The sequence below is a fragment of the Solenopsis invicta genome, chromosome 10, assembly GCF_016802725.1.
Source record: "Solenopsis invicta isolate M01_SB chromosome 10, UNIL_Sinv_3.0, whole genome shotgun sequence".
In the NCBI taxonomy this organism is placed as follows: Eukaryota; Metazoa; Arthropoda; class Insecta; order Hymenoptera; family Formicidae; genus Solenopsis; species Solenopsis invicta.
This window is the reverse complement of record NC_052673.1, coordinates 9821131-9840194: the sequence shown is the minus strand read 5'-3', so window position 1 is coordinate 9840194 and position 19064 is coordinate 9821131. Positions and strand designations below refer to the sequence as shown.

At 34.8% G+C, this 19064-nt stretch overlaps 1 protein-coding gene and 1 non-coding gene across 3 annotated transcripts in view; one reads left to right on the top strand and one right to left on the bottom strand.

The window, feature by feature from the left end:
* Positions 1-13791, bottom strand: part of LOC105193402 (stAR-related lipid transfer protein 13) — a 253509-nt gene extending 239718 nt beyond the window's left edge. Inside the window, exon 1 of one of the 2 annotated variants that reach the window (XM_026135510.2) lies at positions 12628-13791. The gene's annotated coding sequence lies outside the window, so the exon portion shown is untranslated. The remainder of the gene's footprint in view (positions 1-12627) is intronic. The other variant, XM_026135511.2, reaches the window with a different exon arrangement.
* A 141-nt stretch (positions 13792-13932) lies between these two features.
* Positions 13933-19064, top strand: part of LOC105193562 — a 77528-nt gene continuing 72396 nt past the window's right edge. Inside the window, exon 1 of the transcript XR_005575703.1 lies at positions 13933-14372. This is a non-coding gene — a transcript (uncharacterized LOC105193562). The remainder of the gene's footprint in view (positions 14373-19064) is intronic.

Sequence of the window (19064 nt, the reverse complement as noted above, 5' to 3'; positions counted from 1 at the left end):
ACATTAAATTTGCATTAAATGTACATTAATTATTTTTAATGTATCTGCTCGAAATTTCTATTTGATTAAATTCTACTGCTAATTTTTAACAATGTAATTGTAATTATGTATATTCACATAAATTCTCGTGTGACTCGTGAGTTTTTATTAAAAAATCAGTGATGAGAAAAAATAAGGTACATCGTTTTAAATTGACGTTGTGTATTTAATCATGTTTTATTTTCTGTACTTGTCGTGAGCTAGATCATTATAGTTACAAATTATTCATGTTATTTTTTTTTTAGTACTTCCTTTTTAATATTTTAATTTTGAATGTATATGCTATATTTATTGCTAACCAATTGTCGACATTTTATATTACAAAAAAATTATAAAAAAAAGATATAAAAACAATTTTGTCAGAAAAAGAGATAAAATAAATATACATAATACTTAATACTTAAATTTAAAAGTAAAATTGTAGAAATTTTCTTAAATTTCAATAAAATTCCGTCATAACCTATGATTTTTAAAAATAAAAAAAAATTCTCTGAAAATTCCAAATTTTTCCGATTTTTCCCGATAGCAAACACCCTGTTAAACAAATGTAGAACTTAAGTAACCGTGACATCAATATATAATGTACAATAGCTAGGCGCCGCGCAGCTCAGAGAATCTTATAAACGTTTATCAATTTACCTAGAAAATTATTGAGCACAACGATCTGGTTTCGATCAATATAGCCTTCTCATTATTTAAATGTGTCGATATACTTCGTGGCCTTCTTAGAATATCGTTTATATAATAGCTCAGCATTTTACATTTTCTTTTAATAATTTTACATTTATTAAATATAAACTGAAAGATAATAATAATTTCGTAACAGCTCTTAGCCTATTATTTAAATCTATTATTGAAAAAAACTGCTATATATGTGTATGTGCCAGAAACAATTACCCGAATTAATTTTACACATGTATACACACTAGATGAAATTAATATAAAATAATAAATTTCACGAGCATTCTTAACGACGAAGTGTAAGGAAGTCATTAATGCTATGCATTTTAAATTTGATAGATGTTTCGTTAAATCAGCTTCCTATGAATCGATTAATAAAAAATATTTTACAGTGGAGACATTAATATATGCTAATCAATTTTCGTTTGTCTCATTAGCATAACAAGAAATTTACAATTTATTTACATTATGCTGCATTACACTCGAAAAAAAGAAAATAAAAATTACGTGCTATAAAAATTGCAATTCCATGCAAACGGTTGTTTGTGAAATATAATAAATATTAAACCATAAAATGACGAAATATTCAAGCTATACACACTGAATGTTAATAAGGAGTAAGATATGTTGCAATATAATAGTAATAAGTATTAGCGGTGGAAAATGCCAAAAATGTTATGTAAATATTATGAGAATAATATATTATTTTAAACTGTGATTTTATGATAATATTATAATCATTGATGTCCTTCTTAAGATTGTAAACGTTCACGCCAATAAACTGTTGTGCACCGTGTATCTCAAATTTATTTGAAGACGGAAATTGTGGATTTTAGTGACATTTTAGTTCATAAATGCCATACTAAAAAAGTTACTAAAACTTGAGCAACGAAGCAGAGGTAAATATATATATAATAAACGTTAAAATCATGATACTTTTTAAAATCAGAAATTTTTAAGTATCACACATAGTAGCAGTGAACAAATAGTATTAAAAAAAACAGGCTTGATGTTACGAAGAACCGCTACAAATTCAAGCGCATTTTCTTCGAACTCCAAGCAAGCAGCAAATATGTATGACTAACTGCGAGCAAATATCGGAGTAGGCAAGCAGGAAGGGACATGATATGATTCATGCGTTAGGTCTTTACAAACAACCTCGGAGAACTTAATCCTTATGCGAGACGAGAAGCTCTCCAGAGGCGTTGATACCGGTACTATCAATGACTTCTCGGCGCGACTCTTCATCGTCGCCTCGATAAAGTAGGTCTGGCATTTATTTACGCCGTAACTTCTTCAAAACATACGTTCTAACTTTCAATGCACAAAACTGTATTTAATTTTTTTTTTTACTGAACTTTTATAAAAGAAATTCCAAAATTTTTGCGGTCAAAAAAAGACTACATATTTATTTTAAAGATTTCGGAATATTATTTTTAATAAGAAATTCTAATAATTAAACTAAACTATAACGTATCAATATGTAATAATTTAAAAAAAAATAGTATTTACAAAATTTTGTAGAGTTATCAATGCATTAAAACAGACTGCACTGAAAAAGAGTTCAGTAATAATTTCATTAAATTTTGATGAAATAATTTCAAGTATTTAGTTATATTAATCAAACATTAAATTAAAATTATTTTACCAAAACTTAATAACTAATCTATTGATATTGATTATTACTACCAAACTATTTTTGTTCAGTGCAATACAGTAATTGCACTTGTAGCAATCGCAGTTCAAACAACGTATCGAAGCTACATTCAGTCTTCACGATATTTCATATCCTACTCAATGTTTTTACTCTGTTGCACGCTGTTTGGAATGCATCAGCGAATAGATTCGATTCTCCGTCATATCGCTCAGAATCGCTTCTCGATCCCATGCTAGCAACATCCGCGCGACATCGAGGTCGGTTTTATCGTGCGCTATCGATAGCTCTCTATCGACGGAAGAACACCCACGTTTTCCACACAATCGGTTTCCGGAGTTAGACAGAGAGGGATATTTTCGGGCCGGCACGCACTGCCGCGCTCATCGTGCGTCGATTTTTCTCTCTTCCGCCCTCGCTCCATTTTACATACGAGTAACATAGTACGCTCTTATCGATGTACCAAACAGTGACACTAGCCTCTAACTATTTAATTGACTGTAATTGCTTTCGATTTCCTCGATCGTCGATTGTGCTTCGCGCAACAGGTAACGAGAATAGTTCGCTATATCCATGTATGTGTGCATGTGACCAGAGTGGTCGACCAGATCGACGGCCTATTTGCATATTTGAATCACGATTCGATCAGTAAACGCTTCTCCTTTATGTCCCTATTGATTTCCATTACTTTACTGATAGTTACTGTGACAACTCGGTAGATTTTCAATATTTCCTCGCGCAAATATTAATTCATTATCTCTCTAAATTGGAATCAGTGTATTATTCACTGAAAGATCGTGAATAGTCCGTTTTCGGTGATATATTATGCTTATAACTATTTCATTTAGTGATATATGCAATGTTTTTCAGTAACAATACACTGATTTGGTCAGTGAGAGTACCCTTCTTAATACCCCCTTCTTAATTTAGAATTACTGAAAAATAGTGAATAGTCACTGATGACACAGTATAGTACTGTAAATCAGTAAAATCCCACTGATTTAGATTTAGAAAGTATAGTTATTTTTCCACTAAAAATATCAAGATTTTAAAAAAATATTTCTATAAAAATAAAATTAAATAATTCAATAACAGATTTTCGAGTAATCAAAGTAATGTAATAAATTTCGACAATAATCAATTAGATATTTTATTTGACTTTTATAAAATTTTGTTACTTTTTTTAAGAACATTCCCACGATCATGAACATTTAGAAATTTATTTCTTCAGAAAATCTTATTTGTTTTTTCTTTTGTTCAATTTACACGGAGGCCTCAATTTCACGTACGATCTTAATATAACGTAGACAATACAATTTGTACGTGGAAATATCTTGAAATTTTAACTTTCCGCTATTTCCAGATTAAAGTGAATTTCTTGAAACTGCAAAGGATTATAAGATTATTACACCTCGTACTGTCGGCGGTAATCCCGGTTAACGGAGGTCGTCTTTTAGGGCCCTCCCTCGTCGGAGGGACAGCCGATAGGCCGCGGGCTCGATTTCAAAGAAGCGCGCTATAGCATAACCATAATTCCTCGAGAAATATGACCCAATGACACAATAAGTACCGGTCATTACCGCGCGCGTAACCGGCCCCGGCAGGCGGTAAGAAAATTAAATTCCCACGCGCAATTGCCTTCGCGCCGTTAACGTTTTCCGTCCGCGTTAGAAGGTCGCTTGTGTGAATTTGCAGCTACGCTTTAGCCATGCTACTTTCCTGCGTGGATGCTTGGCGATAAAACGAGAAAAGTTCCGTCAACACTGTTATTCCGACTTTTTTAAATAGATATTTGAAGCCGCGGAACGAAGCCGCATTTGCGAGAGCTTGCGACGCGCAAAGGCTCCCGCTTTCCCATTTCCCTCGCAACGATAGAAACGTATTACCGCTGCTCCTTGCGGCACTCGTGTCCGAGGAATAAAGCCCGGATCGCGCATAAATATTTCACACATCACCCATCGAGATATACAGGCGTTTAAAGGCGCGCGATGAGAAGAGCGCTCCCGGCACTTGGGGTTGGCTCGCGGAAAGTTTCGCGCGATTTTACGTTGCGTCATAAATGCGGGATGTAAATCATGCAAGGGACACGAGTGACTCTACGGAGGCGCGTAAAAGTTGAAGGATCAAGAAGGAAGCGAGGAAGAGTCAGAGGATCATCGACAACGTAATTAATCCTGTACATTTAAAGTGCCTGACGATTATTTCTTTTTCCTGTATATCTTTCTTTTATCTAAGACATTACATAAAACCAAAGATCTCCTACGAAAGATGTGAAAGTTTTGTTGTTTATAATTTATAGAGCCATTAAAATACAATTACAGAAACGTTTGTACTTCCTTGAATTTTAATACTTCTATTTTATTAAACACAATTATAAAAACTTTAAATTTTAAAATTATAATTTTGCCTCCTCAAATAATTATAACATTAATTTTAAATTTCAATTATAATATAATTATAATTCAATAATAAAATCTAGGCATAATAATAGGCCAAGTACGAGCAAATGTAATCAAAGGTTAAAGTAACAGTAATATATTAATTTCTCATATATACATTAATTTGTATAATAATGGAATAAAGAGCAATCTCGAACATAATAAAATAAAAATTAAATATTTAGTCATCACTTGATCATGTTGACTTATCCAACAATATTATTGAGCACAAGTGATGATTTATAACATCGATCTCTTTTTGTTTGAAAAAAAAAGAACACAGGAACACTACCACCGATCATAAGATTATGTAGCAATACGTAAATATAAATTTATGCTTTACTTTTTACCGTAATTTTTATTGTATGATTATGTTTTTGAGGCAAGTTCCCTAGATTAATTCAGCGTTTACAAATAATACTTAAAAAATTTAACAGCTGATGAAGACTTAGTAAGCAAGAACTTGTTCCGCGACTTAATGTACGTATTATGGGAAGTTAATATACATATGTATAACTGTTACATTAATCTTTGATTATATTTGCTCGTCCTTGACCTATTCTTATTATGACTAGATTTTATCGCCTTTACAAATAACAAACGAGATTTAAATTGTGTGTTATAATAATGTAAAAATTATAATGTTGCGTCCTTAAATGATTAATTATAATATTATATATATTGTCAAAATAAAATAAAATAGTAATAAAAGTAAAAATAAAATATTTATAAAATAAAGTAAGCTTGATAAACTGGATTGATTTTACGTCCGTTTTCCGTTATTAATGATTGTGCTTCGTAAAAGGCAGTAGACTGAACAAAGAGCATACTTCCGCTGAATGATTGGAGCATATCGTAAAGTATGAAGCTTTTCGGAAGAGCAACCACACGTGCTGACCACGTGTTGCGTTGAGAGAGCCTTTCGGTAAAGTAGTCATAGCTCGTGCTCGCTCATCATCATGAACAAAGGAAGACGCGTCGTCACTCGTGCATAATAAATTTAGTGAAACAATCATTCCGTGCCGATAATTGACGATTAGATCTAAGCAGTGAACGTTCTTAGTGGACGATCGTCACATTTCTTGTATTAGTCAAAAAAGTCAAAAAAATTCTACAATTCTTCTCAACGATAAATCAATAAACGCGATTAGTTTCCAAAAGTTATACACCAAATCTTATCGCGGCTGATAGACCGCGTTCTACACAAGTATACATAAATACGAAGAGTAAAAATATCCGTGTGACTCGTCATTCTCGGAAGGAGTAGCTGCGATATTTAATCAAATGTGATAAATGTCATTCACGACGCGGCGCGATATCTCATCTCTTTGCGTTCTAACTGATATAATAAGGTAGCTTTTATTTACAGTCTCATGTCGATCAACATAGCCCTTGAATCAAGATAAGAAAACGCTATTCTCATGCAACAACTTTCCTCAAATTCACAAGCATATGATACTTACAAAAAGTAATAGGAAGTAAAATAAAAGAGAACACAGAAGAATATTAATTCTACTTAAGAAAAGCGATTAATTTACCTTTTTTTTCCTGTTAGATACGATTATATCTTTGACAATGAATGTTTTCTTCATAATTGTCTTAAAATATACTCACAACAAATTTTTGAGAAACTCGTTACCATATATATATATATATATATATATATATATATATATATATATATATACACACAATATATATATATATATATATACAATATATATATATACTACGAAAAAGAACTTGTACTCTTTCGAAGAATGTTATAAAATTATATCGAAAAAAATCAGAATAATAAACAAATTGAATTTTTATTTTAACTTAATGTTTTAATTGAAATATTAAATTACTAGAATTCAGAATATATTTTAAATATATTTGATACTTATAATATAATAGATTTATAGATATATGAATTTATTAAATATTTGAAATAAATAATATTCGCTTAATTCAAATATATATTTTTATGTGCATACTCAGAAATTTATTTTAAGTAAATTATTACTTGTTTCAAGTAAATGAGTGCATTTTCAGCTTATTATCAAGAAAATATTCTCTGCAAAGATAACCGTTATTTAAAAGAAGAAAATTAAAAATTGAGCAATCGCTTTTCTTATCGCGTGAGAATAATATTTCTTTGCGTACAGAAACTCGAAACAAAGATTATTTTTAATGTTAATTGTGAAGCCTGTTGCTCCATCGTGTAAAATACGACGTTTACGTTGCGAAAAGAAAGCTGCCTCTCTCCGCTGAGATCCGCCTGGCAGAAATAACTCGCCCTCCCGCTTTGAATTAAGAAATCGAGCGTTGCCATTGTCGACGTAATGCGGGGAGCTTTAAGTTTCGCAATCGTATTACGTCTATTTACGACCGGCGCGATGACTGCTCGCTTTATGCAAATTGCCGCGTTGCAATTCCTGCGCGAAGTGCGAACGTAGCGACTGTACAAGAAGAATCCTTAACTATTGTCGCATAGATTTTCATCGAGCCTCAACACACAATATAAAACGCAGTTTACAGATAAGTTGTGAAATGTGTAATGCAACATTTTTAACTCTTTTTACATTACGTTCTTTTTTTTCCAAAAAATCTGTATTTTATAAATTGATTTTCAAAACATAAATTCTTTCAATAATCGATTCTTCGACATAAGCAACACGATAAGCGACTCTTCTACTATAGCTTATTTGCTTCATTTGTAGTTAGAATAATAATTTTCGAAATTAATCAAGCATCGTATTTTGTTTATTCGCGATTACGGCGAGTTAACGTATCGGCACAGGACAATATCAACCCCCATCAATGCATCATCACGCACTGGCAAATGAATCAAACCTACTATGGTGTAAAATATTTGTGTTATTATTCCGAGAAGCGGGCATTATTATGCTGCACTAATCACGTACAAAATAACAGCGCATAGTAATCGCTTATCGTCTGTTTGTTCGTTCACAATTGATGTTATGAAACAAGCGTTAATAAACACGTTTTTTTAATGCACGCTTAAGACATTTACAACTTTCAGCTGTGTTTTGCAGTGTTCATTCAGAACCTTACCGTGCATGTTGAATGAAAAAACTATAATTTAAAGACAACATATATGGTTTAATTGCGTTAACACATTATAATAATTTCTTTGCTTTCAATGATAGGTAGAGCAATATTCCTAACGGTAACCACAGGATAACTCCGGTATTTACGCCGCAAAAATCAGGAAAAATAAATGAAACGAAGATGCTTGCAATTACTCTATTATATGCCTTTATGTTATATTAGTATTTTGTAATTTTACTTTTTTTTACTCGTAATTATTAACAAAATCTGAATTAAATCAATTTGTCAATATTATAAATAGCGTAACAATGTATTATATTTACGTAAAATGATTATTTTCTCTGTAGAAACTATAAAAGATTTATTGATCATTTCATGATGCATAAGTGTAGAAAGACAGTAAAAGATGGAGTACACAAAATTGCAAATGCTTAGCTCTTGTATTCTTTGTTCAATTCGATTGTCCCATTCATGAATAGCTATAAATCTTATCACTTTTGATGTATGGCAAAAATGCAAAGGTTTTTAAACATTTTTTTTCAAGTATAAGAAAATAAATATTTCATTATTTTTTTGTGGTAGTAGACAGTATAAAGTTTTTATTAGTATAATTCATTTTCTTTAACATAATAAATAATACTTGATAAATTAAGTTTTTGATCGATGTGGTGTATATACTGAAGTTATTCTACGTTTTTTAATGCAAGGGACAGTCTTTTATAGCTGGTTTTTAGATTTTTTTTTATTTTTTCAAAACTTAATTGTGATCTTTATTTTAACCATATTGCGGGAAATTCTTTTCCAATTAGCGGTCCGATATTTAACGTCGTATTAATGAGAGAATTTTTACGAAAACAATCGACAAATTTAGTTTCACGCAATAAAATTTGTTTTGTCTTTTGTTAATTATATTTTTAAATGTTAATTATATTTTTATTAAAATTGTTCAGATTAAATAGTTCCCTCATTTTTTATTATTTTGAATTATTTAAAATTTAAATCAAGAATTTGTTTCAACATAGTTGAACTAGTTTCAGCTTATCAGAAAACTGTATACAATATTTTATTTTGGTTTACCAACGGTGACCAGATCTTTCCTTTATTTTCTTTGAGAAAATAAAAGATCTATCTGAAAATTTTAAGATTTTCTTTCTACCTAATTCTAAACCAGTTTAAAACAATTAAATTTGTCAATTGTTCTACAAAGAACAAAATTGGATTTTACAAAAATAAATAAGGCTAGCTACCCAAAGTAAAGGGCTGTCCTCTTAAATAAGGGACGCATGGTCACTGCAGGTATACCTTGAAAGAAAATTTCATTACGCGCAGACTCTTGACAGTCATAAAATAGTTTAAAACATGGAGAAACAAAACGTTAAAAGTTTCAGGATTGCTCTTCATTTCCTATAAAAAAATATGGTCACCGTAAATATCCAAGAAAAATTAATCCACAAACCAAATCGACATGAGATTCAAATCCAGTTTTATCTCGTAAAACATGTCAATCGAAAAGATAAAAGTGTTCATTCATTATTTACGATAAAGTTACAAAAGTAGAATAGTAATTTCTGAACGTGTTGCATCACACAATACTTTGCCCTGCAAATCAGCAAATGAGGAAACGTGAAGAAATATAGGGGGGAAAAAATTGTTTTCCCGAAGCGCAGGTAGCGCGGCACTAGACACGCGGAGATTTAATCGGTGGGACATTCCACGAGAATGATGATTTCACGGTGATGTCACCGCGGCATCGAGCGGAATCGTAATCAGGATTTCGCCTTCAAGGATGGGCGCGCACCGGCCGAGCGAGTCGCCGCGGCCGGCGTGGCGGACACCGATCGCCGCTACGATAAATCGAACGATTACGAATCACGCCACGGCGAGCATCGCATCGCATCGCATCGCATCGCGTCGCGTCGCGACGCCGCGTCGTCGTGTCCGCGCCTCGATTCGAGATATGTAGCACGTAGGATGCACGCGCGTGCATACGCGCTACCGGCTCCTGTAAACAACGCGCCTCACTTCCGTTACGCGGCCGCTTAATCCGCGACATCGCTGCGCGATTCGCGTCGATCGGCTGTCGCGTTTAATTGGATGAGCGATCGGAGGCCGCGCCAGATCTAACGATCTCCCTTCGTCGTTTTGGTTGCCGAACTGGACGGTAGAACGGCACGGACTGGATACAGCGGCGCGAACCGCTGGAAAAACGCTCTTATCGGCTGCGTGATTTATAAGTAATTTCGCGGCTAGTTCCCAGATCTAAATTTCACAATAAATAACATCAAAATTATATACGTTACTAGTCAGTTTCCAGGTTCTTTTCGACCGATCGTTCTCTTTCATCGGTCGCTACGTGTAATATAATAAATGGCTTTGCGATTGACGTCACAGCGCGTGTCGAGTGAAAGAGAGCGAAAAAAAAACTGAGCATTTAAGTTGCGTATTTTATTGTCAGACCGCAACGTTAACCAGTTGTCATAATCCCGCGCGGTATGCGACTATTCGCTCTTATATTTAAATAGCTACTCCAGCAAATTGCGTTTGTATACTGGACGAGTATACTCCAACGTACAGTAGAAATTCCTTCGCGGGAAAAATGTCATGTAGCCTGTCAGCAATTATGGTACAAATGTCAATTAATCAAGAGTTTAATGATGCGTGAAATTAAAGTGACATTCAAGATTTTCGGTGCTCCGAAAACGGACGTATAAATCAAGTGAAATTTAACAACACTACTCTTACCCGCGCGATTGTCAGTCGAGTACATTTAAATCTCATTAGAAATTTTTTTAACTGCCAAAGGTCAATGGCCAGTGTAGTAGTGTCTAGACACACGTAGAGATACTGTTTGTGTATCTGGGCCTGTATGTGAAATACATTTCGAACATTACGAACTGGAGTGTCTGTGTCGAGATACGAAACAGTATCTGAACCACTTTTCAGATACATTTTCACAATCTCACGTACTTTTGTCACTGGTATAAAAAAGTGTGTTATTTTTTGAGATTGTTTTTGATCTGCTTATTACTATCATCAGTGACATAGATTTACGCGCACAGAATGATGATATATTTAAAAGATTTTTATGTATGTAAGATTAATAGCAAATAAAGTAGAAGTCGTAATGTAAAAAACAAAACGTTAATAAAAGAACATATGTATAAAGATAAGCCAATATAGAGTCGAAACTTAATGACATTAAATCACAGAGTCTCGAATTATCAAGAATACTGCTTGCGTTGCATTAATGTAAACCATCATTATATTTAGAATTATTTAAATTTTATTTGGAACTCCTCACGTAAATTCTAGATTGCGCATGACTGAAGTACGTCATTCTTTTCAATTTTGTTCTTCGACCGCATTTAACACAAAGAACATAGCTGACTCAACAACCGAGATGTGTAATAAATCACAGAAATTATTTCATAACAACCATTGTTAACTGACTATGCGCCTGTTTAAGAATTACAATAATCGTTATAAATTATAAAAACTCGTACTAAAATTGATTCAAATCGTAAGACCAAAACGCCTACATTATCAATTTTATTGAATAATTATATGTTTATATATTACACACAAACAATTAGTGCCGGTTCTATATTAGTATTGCTTTTATATATTTAATTTAATTCCTTGAGCTTAATTGTTAATTATTTATTAATTGAAGATTTAATATATTTTAAACATATTACCATTATTACACAAAATACAATTTAAAATCTGATATGTATTTGTGTGAGATGCTTTTAAAATATTTGAATATTTCTGTATCTATACACATTTTAATTTGTATATCTGTATATGGAAACATTTCTTCATGCGTACCGAAATGCGTTTTATAAAAATATCTTATCCATCACTGTCAATACTCACCAGTAATCAACAAGAAGCCGTCCTCAATGTTTCGAAAATGTTTGAACGAAAGAAGATTAAAACAATTATCGTCGTTTATTGCTGTGTTTGATTGTTTACTCAAATTTTGTAAATAAATTTCCGATTTTTCCAGGAATTTTATTCAAAGTTTCAGATTAAGATTCGGATTACAGAATTTTTAAATGAAGCTTTGAAATAAATTTCTTTTATTAAGCGCTTTTTAATGTTTCTCAGTCATACAATCACTAAGAAACGTCACTTGAGTTTTGAATATTAAATTTGAAAAACTACTAAGAAGAAATAATAGGAAATAAATAGCATATAATGATCTGTTCGTATAATTTTCTAGATCTAATTCACTAGAGGCACAGAATATCGAAAAGTAATTAAACACACAACGCAAATTTTTAAAACAATGTGTTATTTGCTATCACCAATTTTTTATAAAAAAAAAGTAACGAGTCATACGATACTGTATATCATATTTATTACTAATTGATCATCGCCACCGTGCCACTACTACGAAAAAAACAAAGAAATAATTTTGTTCGAGATCAAATATAAATTTGGAGGTAAAATTTCTCCCTGAATATCAATCAAATATACACGGAGAAAAACAGTTCAGTAAATTTTGACCTTACACGACAGCAAAATATTCCGGCTATTTTTGTACATTACTTAACATTTTTCTCCGTGCGCGATCTTCAAAGGCGAAACAGAAAGAAATCCCTTGAAAATTCCAAGTTTTCCCGGTAAGCGCGAACACTGAAGCGCTCTGTGCACTTCGTGGAACCATCGATAAAACCTTGACGTTTTTTTTCGGGCCTTCGTCGTCGTTAGGTTATGTACAGTCGCAGCTATCGAAAGTGAGATACTCACCCGAGGATCCGAGGCGGATCCGAGGCGATCAGAAGTGCACCGGCGACGGAGCGGCGGCGTGCATCCACGTGCTCGACGGCGGCGTAGTTAAACTTTGCTTGTACAAACGTCGGCGCGACACGGCGGACACGAGAAACGACCGGCCACCGCGGCGTCTCTTTCACGACCGACACACCGCGCGATTATATCACCGCGGTCACGCCGCTGCGTTCGAGGAGGAGCAGCCGGGTTGCGTTTCCGGCGCTTTACTTTTCCGCGAAACGCCGAACGGCTTTCACTTCCGCGAAATTTTCTTTCAAGTCGACGAAAGGAACGCGATGGCGATTTCGTGCGAGCGATACGTCACGTTCCCTCGGCTTCAACTCGTCATTTTCCTCGCGTACGTGTCGCGAGCACTGTCGTCGATGCGATTGCTGTGTCGTCGGTGCAGTCCGGTTCGCACTGACAGGCCTGAAGTTGCAGCGCTTCGCACAACGCGCAGCAGAGTTCAGCCTCGTGCCGAGGTCGGCCGCGCTTCAGTTCGGTCACGATCGAATCTTTTACACTGTCGCGCGTGCCACGTGAATCCTCACATCTTCGATGTTCCTCTGATCCGCGTAAGGCACTCTCTCGATACGTGAGAACTTCGGAAGAGAAGGCACTCGGAGCCGTGCAGCGGCTGTGTATCTTGCGACGCGTCACGTGGCCGCAACTGTTACCCGTCGCACTTGTTGATTGTCGTCATGGACACGAGGCGCCTCGTCGTCGACGAGGAGGAGCGTTCCCGCGAGATTCCGATACGCGCGCGCGGATCATCACCTACGCAAGGTCAGTGCACATGTACACACATATATACGAGTCCTCCGGGACGTAATCCTGCGGCACACACGGACACACTCTCGGCCGAGCTCACTTCCGTTTGTGGGACGTGCCGAAACCGCCGCGCGAGACGAGAGACGGAAAATGCGGAAGGGCGTACACAACTACCGGCGATCGGTGTTTTCCCTCTCTCTCTCTCTCTCTCTCGTCGAGTTACGTTCACGACCTTGCTGTCACGGCGCGTAGCGAAGGACGCAAAACATAACGCGAAACGCGTCGGAGCGACGAAAACTCATTCGGAGACTCGGACGACGGCTCGACGCGGATCGACGTACGGACGCACGCACCGCCTACGCGCGCGAGCGATGCGTTCAAATCGAATTAGCGCCACGAAATGCGGGAACCGACTCCCGCGACCGCCACGGCGAGACTGAGAAGCGACAGCGGCGTGCGCATGCTCGGCACGCTTACCGCTCCGGACCGAGCCAGTCACGAACTCGTCCCCTCTCAGTCGCTCCCGCGCCGTGCAGCGTCGCGTACCGTCGCCTCTCTCGCTCCCGGTCTGTCTCTCCCTCGCGCGTCGCCGCGCGGCAACTCTCCCCCTCCCCTCCGCCTCTCCTCTCTTTGGTGCCCGTCGCGCCCCCGCGCTCGCCGGTTCCGCGCGCTTCATTGAGAATCCTTATCTCCGTTTCTTCCTAACGTCAATTGCTTACATCAGAGGTTCCCAAACGTCTCACCCGCGGTCTCACGTCGACCGGTCGACTTCTGTTTACTTACGAAACCAACGAGCATTTAAAAGTTTAGACGGGAGATTTGAGAATATGCAGAGAGAAGTAGACGCAGATACAGACTTGAAATAGATGGCATGAATGTATATTACGTCTGTGACCATCGTGTGTTACTAAAAGTGACTCGAGTGCTCTAAAAATGACTGCAATTTTTTTTAGGTAATTCTTACTTTGCCGAAAGAGTACCCGGGCTATTTAATTTTTGAAACAATTTTTTTCTAATGTTCTAATGGTCCTAACATCCTGAAATTTCACAAATAAACTGCATTTTTTTATCTAATTTACCTTTTTGCCAAAGCACATGTATATAAATAATATACAATTTTTTATATTATGTTTTTAATAATATTGTATAATTAAATTATGGATAAGACACAGAGAAAATAAATTAGAAATATAAATTTTAACTTTTTTCATTAAATTCCTATACAAAATACATATAGATACCTGAATATCTCTTGAGTAGAAATATTGTAGAAATATAAAAAAATAAAAAGTTCGATGATTACTCGAACCACAATTATGTAGTCCTCTCGCATCTGAATTATTAGAAGCGGATAGAAATAGCTAACCAAATTTTAAATTTCAATTTGTCATGTAGTAACATTACATCATTTATTTCTAGCTATGATATAAAATACACAAAAAAAAAGAAATAATTGGAAAAAAAAATTATCAAAAATTATTGAAATCTCTTTAAAACTTTCTTCTGTAAAAATATTTTTTTAAATTTTATACACATCTTTATTTACATAAATCAAACAATTTTTATATTCTTTTTTAAAATTCTCTTCATAAATAAAGGGAATGTGATTTAATTTGCTAAAAAAACATTGTAATTTTATTGAAAATTTTGATATAATAAAATTTGTAACAAAAAAAATCTTTTTAAATCATAATTAAAATTTTGAAAGATTCTTTAGAAAAAAACATTAATTAAAATGAGATTAATTAGTTACAGAAAAAAATTTTTTTAATGATTCGATATATTGATCTAGTTTATTAGTTGGAAAAAACGGCTTAAAAAATAGTTTTGCAACTATACACGAGGATAGCTGAATCTTTCGCAAGCCGTTACTTAAATATTAGTTTTATGAAGAAAAATTTTTGTTAAATTATCTACTTGGGTAACTACAATGTTTCTATTTTGATTTTGCCCGCCAATTGCAATTCTTTCATGCTATATCTTTTAAGGTTTTTTTTTCAAGTACTCAACAGTGTTATCTTTCCCTCTCACATAATCTTTTCGCCACCAACTCGCCGTCTCGTTAAGGCACATGCACCTCGCTCTCTCAGCTGTTCCGCGTAGAAGCACGCACGTGCGTGTGCACGCGTAGGCGTTCGTCGCGCCGCAGGCGCCGGGCCTCAGTTTTCACGGAATGATCAGTGGGAATGTAGGAGTCTAATTACGCGTGCGTGCCTACCGATTGTTCACTACACAGTCGGATATTTTTCTGACTACAACGCAACAACAATATCGGCTAACCGTATGATGAATAATTCATTCGCGGAACGATTATTGCTATTACGCCCTTAACTCTGTTTTGTAACATTTATCTATGCGTTAAATATTTTTGCCGATGGGTTTCGATCGTTTCGATAATTTTCTCACGAAGTAATAGCTTTCTTAAAGTATTTTCTCCTCTAAAAACAAAACTGCATACCTATAGTTCTTTTGAGATCTTGTAATTGGATATTAATGTCTGTTTTAAATGTTGTTATAATATAAATATAAATATAAAATGATATTACATCATATAAAAGTATATAGTTAATTAAATTAATTATAATATTGATTCTCACTTTTTATCATGTTTTCATCTTCTTTTATCATTCATTGATTAAGGATGTTTCGAGAGCTCCGTGCATTATAACTCATCATAGAGGACAATGACATGGTGTTATGCAAAATACATGTTCTTACGCATAACAATTTATATATAAAACGCGAGCTAAAAATGATCAAAATTCAAAAAATAAATGCTTCTCTAGGCTTATTCTTTTTTTCCCTATAATAATCATTAACAAAAAATTTTAATCGCAAATACTCAAATTTTGGCTCTGAAACCAGTTGCAAGGAAAACAATGAAAAATTTGATTTATACATTTGATAACAGTTTTTACAACAAAAATTATTATATTTTGCTGTAGTTTTAAATAAATAACTTTTAATCGAGTAAGTAAATCTGAATAAATTTTTTATACGAATATTTTTGCACAAAGTTTTATATGTAAAATTTTTATTTAATTGGTAATGCCACTTCTCCATCAAATTTGTAAAGAAATATTGCAAAACATGAGTTTACCTAAGAATGAAGAGCAAATAAAAAATTCAATAACTTTTAAACCAATAAGGGAATAATGCTCAAATTTTAGACAGATACTCAAACGTAATACTAGAATATTCTATGAAATTTTTATATCTTTGGTAATGTTTTTTGAGATATGACCCATCATATATCCCTAAAACAGTATTTCAAGGGTTGAAAGTCCTTCATTATATCGCAATTAAAAAATTATGGCGTATATCTTAACAAAGCCAATTTTTGCGCGATATCTTCGGGTGGGCCTCGAGGGTGGCAGGCCGAAATTTATCGCGGCAAGATTGATCGATGGAATGCAACGATGCACCTCCGCGCGGAATGTCCATTTCAACCGTTGTCGGTCCGATGCGAATGCACGCGTCCTTGAAACCAAGGATCCCGAGCCATTAATTCCGCGGAGGATGTTCCGCGGGAGAGAACATTCGTCCTCGCGAGACTCAGCTGTTTCTTACAGACCGTGCGAGCATGTTGGAGCACGCGTGGATACACGTTCCCGACTATCTTGAGTGAATAGTGCTAGCCACCACGTCGCCTCACGGTCTGTTACTTCGAAAGATCTCTCTCATCCGCCGTCATAAAATGAACGTGGAAAGCCACGATATCCGTTAGATCTTGAATTTACGTGCGACTCTCGGCATAAAAAATATTTATTAAATTCCACGTACGCGCTGAAAAAAAAAACGCAAAGAAGAAAGCAGTTTCTCTGCGAAATATTTAAATTTACAGAACATAATCAATTTTGCAATCCTACATTTAATTCCAATCATAAATTTTCTAATAAATTCAAAAAACAGTTTTCTAGTGTTTTACATTAATTCTAAAATTTTTTAAGCTTGAATAAAGCAAAAGTTATTTATGATTAAATGCATGATAAAACTCTTTATCAACATTTTTTAAATTTATTCTAGTGTCAAACTTTTTATACAGGTGTCAATAAAACTGTTCTCACTTCCTATATTTTAGAAATAGTTCAAAATTATGAAAAACCGCAAAATACGTGTTCGATTATTTCGGGAGGCTAGGCTGACCCCTTCCTTCAACTTCCTTAGTTCTTTGAGATGAGATCAAACACGCATTTCATAGTCTTTCATCATTTTAAACCATTTCCGAAATATAGAAGATTGAGACTGATTTTACAGACACCTTGTCATATTTATATTAATTTTATAGATATATGGTATGATTTTATACATATTTTTACGCATTTATAATATTGTTATTATATATTAATATTTAAAAATTATATATATATATATATATATATATAAATTCTTATGCGTAAGAACATCTATTTTGCATAATACCATGTCATTGTCCTCTATGACGAATTATAATGCACGGGGCTTACAAAATCGATAATCGATGAGCAGGAAGAAGCTTGACCGTGCACACATTGTAGCCGTGCAGTATTCTCGCTGCATGCCAACGAGATTACCCTATTATTACTTCATCTAGTCCAGGATGGTGCTAGCCCGTGGCTTTCCGTGCTTTGGGTACGCTGAGATAATCAGCTATTTACCGCGCAGGTTGTTCAACCCTCCTGCTAAGAACGGAGCGAGGTTCTTTGCTTACGCTATAACGATTGTAAATATTCACTTAAATGGAGACCCGTAGTGGTTGAGTGTTTATCTCGTTAATTCTGTAGAGCGATCAGGATTTTTCTTCTTTTGAACTTGAATCATCGCAAATAGAAAAATGTTCGTTAAATTCTTTAAGGAAAGAGTCTGATAGCTGATTACGAATAAGTTTTTGACCACCTTGTGGTTCACCCGAGGATATCGTGCAAAAATTAGCTTCGTCAAGATAAACACCATAATTTTTGAATCGCGATGTGACACGACGGATATTTATTTTTTGAAACATCGAAAGCTACTGTGGTTTTAATGCTTTAATTGATGATAAAAGAAAAAGAATGTAATAGAGTGCGTAAACAAGACGGTTAAATATTATTGGAATATCTCGGTCGAATGATAATAATTGACATCGCGTTATATAACTCTTTTTCTGGAAGCCGACGGCGTTGCGTGTCACGAGAGAGTCGGGCGGCGTCTTTGCGGCACATCGTGCGTTTCAACTTTAATTCGTCGAGGGAAATAGCATAAGCGCCCGCATGCCTTTCCATTAATCTCAATTACGGCGCAATTAAAAGCAGTTAACGAAAGTGGGGTCACGAACCGACGACGTGCCCACCTTTGTAACCGGGTTCTTTCGTTCTTGCTTTCACAACTGCTTCACGCACGTTATTTATGATGAAGAAAATGTTAAAAAAAAACGTTAACAGAAAATGAAATTTTTTAACGCCAGTTATAAAATGCGTGTTCACCAATCCCGCGTGTAAAATTACAAAGGAAATAATTATAACGAATTTCTTAAAGATATTTTACAATTAGAAAACGAAAAGAAACAACTTTGATATTTTATTCTTTTATTCTTTCGTTTACTGCTTATTCTAATAAATTAGTAAGGAGATACAATTCTCGAGTTTGCGTATGTCGTGTATTCGTTAAATCGGGGGATTGAAATTTCG